The sequence below is a fragment of the Eurypyga helias genome, unplaced genomic scaffold, assembly GCF_000690775.1.
Source record: "Eurypyga helias isolate BGI_N326 unplaced genomic scaffold, ASM69077v1 scaffold23699, whole genome shotgun sequence".
Taxonomy (NCBI): Eukaryota; Metazoa; Chordata; class Aves; order Eurypygiformes; family Eurypygidae; genus Eurypyga; species Eurypyga helias.
Window position 1 is genome coordinate 35153 of NW_010273012.1, and position 3749 is coordinate 38901.

Sequence of the window (3749 nt, forward strand, 5' to 3'; positions counted from 1 at the left end):
ACCAGCCGTGACGTTCCTAGCAGTAGTACCAGGTTGTGGCCAGACGCTGTGAAACCTTGGAGGACTGGAAGGCAACGGGGGCACATCTCTCGTGTTTCCTCCAGCTGTTGGTGCTGACCCAACTATTTTTTCTTGACGGTGCTGGCCCAACCTTTTTCAGTTCCTCTAAGCGCTTATTCCAAGGGATAAAAAGACCCAAACAAGCAGCTGCTTGATTTCCTTTCTCAGAAAACGAATGTTGAGGAAACTACCAAGCCCTTTCGGTGGTTGTGAGTAGGAGCCGTGGACAAGGCCCGACTTCTGTGTTCTGCCAACGCCCACATGGACTCCTTGCATCCTGGCCTGGCGAGATCGACCGAAGGTGTTTTTCTCACGCCACTGGTATGGAAACAGCTAATAGTTGCTGGGAGGAGCCATGGGGGAAGCACGGAAGTGTATTATAGCCTTAACTTCCCGATGTTCTGGAATTCATCTATCTTCAGGCTGCTGTCAAGAGGGAGAGTCCTCCTTTCCATGTCTCCCTTCTCTCATATTCCCAGTTGTTACTTTCCTGTCCGTTTTCAGAGATAGCAAAAAGGAGGGGAAAAAAGTAATGTGGGTTTGCAGAGTCTGCTTGGGGTGAGGGGCTGTTGAAATAGTTTTGTGCCAAACCAGTTGCCTGAACTGGCTTGGGCGGAGAGTCGTGACACGCCGTTGGCATGAAGGATGCAGCCAGCACCCTACGAGGTGGAAGCATCATAAGGCCCCCCCTCAACTGGACATGAAAGTAGTAACTCCCGTGAGCATCTGCAGAAAAGATCAACAGCTTTGTGCCTGTGGTTGAATTTAATAGTCACCGCTCTCACCTGAACCTTCACACGGCAGTGCCTCCCGCTTCCTGCTACCCCCGCGCCTTCCAGCGTCCCACCTAATGGTCAGCTGACAAACCCTAAAGAACTCTCCAGGCTGGTGTTACCCTGGTCTTTGCGGGCTGTTGCTCAGCGGGCTCCGACGCGGCTGCTCATGGGGCGTTACTCCCCGGGACGCGGGGGATCCGCGTTTGCAGAGCGGGCGTGACGTGCAGGAGGATGGCGGAAAACCGCGCCGTTTGGACGGGAAGCTGAGCACGCAGTTAAGCCGGGCAAACAGTTCCCTTTGTGCTCCGGGCCTGTGCGAATGCTTCTGTAAACAGCCGAGGAATAATGTCATTTGAAAGGGTTTTCCCAGCACCTGCTTTCAGTTTGCCTGGTGAGACTGACTGAGCCTGACATGCAAATTTGCTCAAGAGGGAAAATAGACTAGTCTCGTTGGACACTTCCAGGTTTATGGTTTGAAGCCAGCGGAGCTTTCTGCTAAACATGGTTGCACATAATGAGACTTTACAAATGGGATGGGTTTTTGTTGCTTTCTTGGGTTATAAAATCAGTGCAATTTTATAATTGTAGAGCTTCCCGATAGCCTGTTGTTCAGCAAACAGACACATTAAAATATATGCCAGTAAAAATCATTTAAGTGTCTTTTAAGTTATTCTCTGTTTCTCAGTGGCCTTCCTGGATTTTAACAAAAAATCGAATGCACATATTCAGAGAATCACAGAATGGTTTGGAAGGATTCCTATAGATCATCCAGTTCCAACCCCCCTGCCATGGGCAGGGACACCTTCCACTAGACCAGGTTGCTCCAAGCCTCATCCAGCGTGCCCTTGGACACTTCCAGGGATGGGGCATCCACAGCTTCCCTGGGCAACCTGTCCCAGTGCCTCCCCACCCTCTCCATGAAGAATTTCTTCCTGATATCCAATCTAAACCTCCCCACTTTCAATTTAAACCCGTTACCCCTTGTCCTGTCACTACAGGCTCTTGTAAAAAGTCCCCCCCAGCTTCCTTGTAGCCCCTTCAGCCACTGGAAGGTGCTATAAGGTCTCCCCGGAGCCTCCTCTTCTCCAGGCTGAACAAGCCCAACTCTCAGCCCCATAAAACAATGCACTGACTCAACAGCACTTATGAGAGTTTATTTATCCCTGAACTTCACACCACATTATGATTCCTGCAACTGTTCTTGTCCAAAATACAGGCCTTTCCTGTAATTGCACATTATCTGTATACATACACAGTTGGTTTTTAGACCTTCTGATTTTCTTCCTTGTGCCTTCTACTGACCTTCAAGTTTCCGTTTAGTCAACCCGGCCAGTGACACTGTGCCTACTCCCTTTAAATCTGAAATTATGTGGGTGACTAGGCCTGTGGTTGGGAGCCCTGGCCTACACCTCTGTGGGTTGGATCCTCAAAGGTGATGAACCCAGGAAGGAACTGATTAGAAAAGTGCTCTGAGAGGATACCAGCGGGACTGGTATAATAACCAGAAGCTTTTGTCTTTCTTCCGTAGCTGGTATCGTCCCTATTACAATTTACAAGCCAGCAGTCAGGCTGTGGCATCTTAGGGAGCAGACTTTGAGCAGGAATTCGAGGGAATCGTGTGTTAGTGAAGCCTTCCCCAGGCTTCTGTTTCTAACAGAAGTATGAAAGTTTCTCAAAGTATAAGAACATTCCAGCTGTTCTTGTTGAAGTTACAAACAAGTTTTTCCCCACAATGGGCAGTATTTGTGCCAAAAATCTTCCCTCTCCTGGAAGGCGACGCACCTTTTCAAGAGCGTAATTGTTGGTGGAAGGAGCAACCCCCGAGTTGGATATCTTTTCACTAAGTGGACATCTGTGCCAAAAAACTTGGAAATTGGCTCCTTGAAGGCAGTGTGCTAGAAATCAATGCTTTCCGTATGCATTCCATACCGATGAGGCTCCCCAGCTGCCAGCCGCGGCACATCCAGCCCGGGTAGCTCTCCCATTCCTCTTTTCTTTCTGTCCGTGGTGTGCGGAGCCTGTGGTGATGTGTGTGGCTGTGTATGTGACCTTCTCGCCCTGCCAACCGCTGTACCGACTTCATTCGGGTACTGCTTCAAAGTTCATTTTGTTCTTAAAGCTGAAAAGATGATAACTTTTTCCTGGGCTTTACATAACCAACAGCAAGCTGGCGTCACGATGGGTGATGATGCAGCAATCCTGCGCCGAAGGTGTGATGTTCTATATTAAGCTTCGTTAACAAGGATTTATTAGTCCTCGGCAGCGCAGGTAGTTTGGACTGTACAATAAAGGCCTCTTCAGCTGCTGTTCTCACTTCACGGTATTGATAAGGCAATTTTCCACTGAGTAGGCATTTTAGTCATGCTTAGCAGGAGATGAAAGGAGAATCATTCCGATGTGCTGCCAAGTACAAAATTAAAAACCGGCTCTTCGTACTATCTACAGATAGGTAGATAAGGGCTCCTTCCAAGGAGAAAATGTAATGAGTAACTTAATTACAGCCTTACATGCTGGACGTGGCACACAGGGCAAACTAGATCCCTGGATCCTTCCCGCACTTTCAGCTTGTTTTCATGGCAGGGTGTACACGTGGCCCCGTTCCGGCAAGGCAGGAGGAAGGTCAGCTTGTACTAACAGCGGTTTGCGTGTGATGAACCATGAATCTTCTCTCACAGGTGAATCATGTGAAAAATAAAGGCTTTATGACACCGGCTTGTGGCACTAGCGCGAGGAGATGCCCATTTTTCCTCCTGCAAAAGCAAGGTTATACACTAACACACTTCCCGGGATGTTTTCCTCCTTGTGTTGAAGACTGAAATTAATCTCCAGGCTCCAACACTAAAGAGAAATCATCGCCTTCATCTCTTATTTCCCCTGCTTACTACTTTTCCCATTCCCTTCTTTTTCATGAAT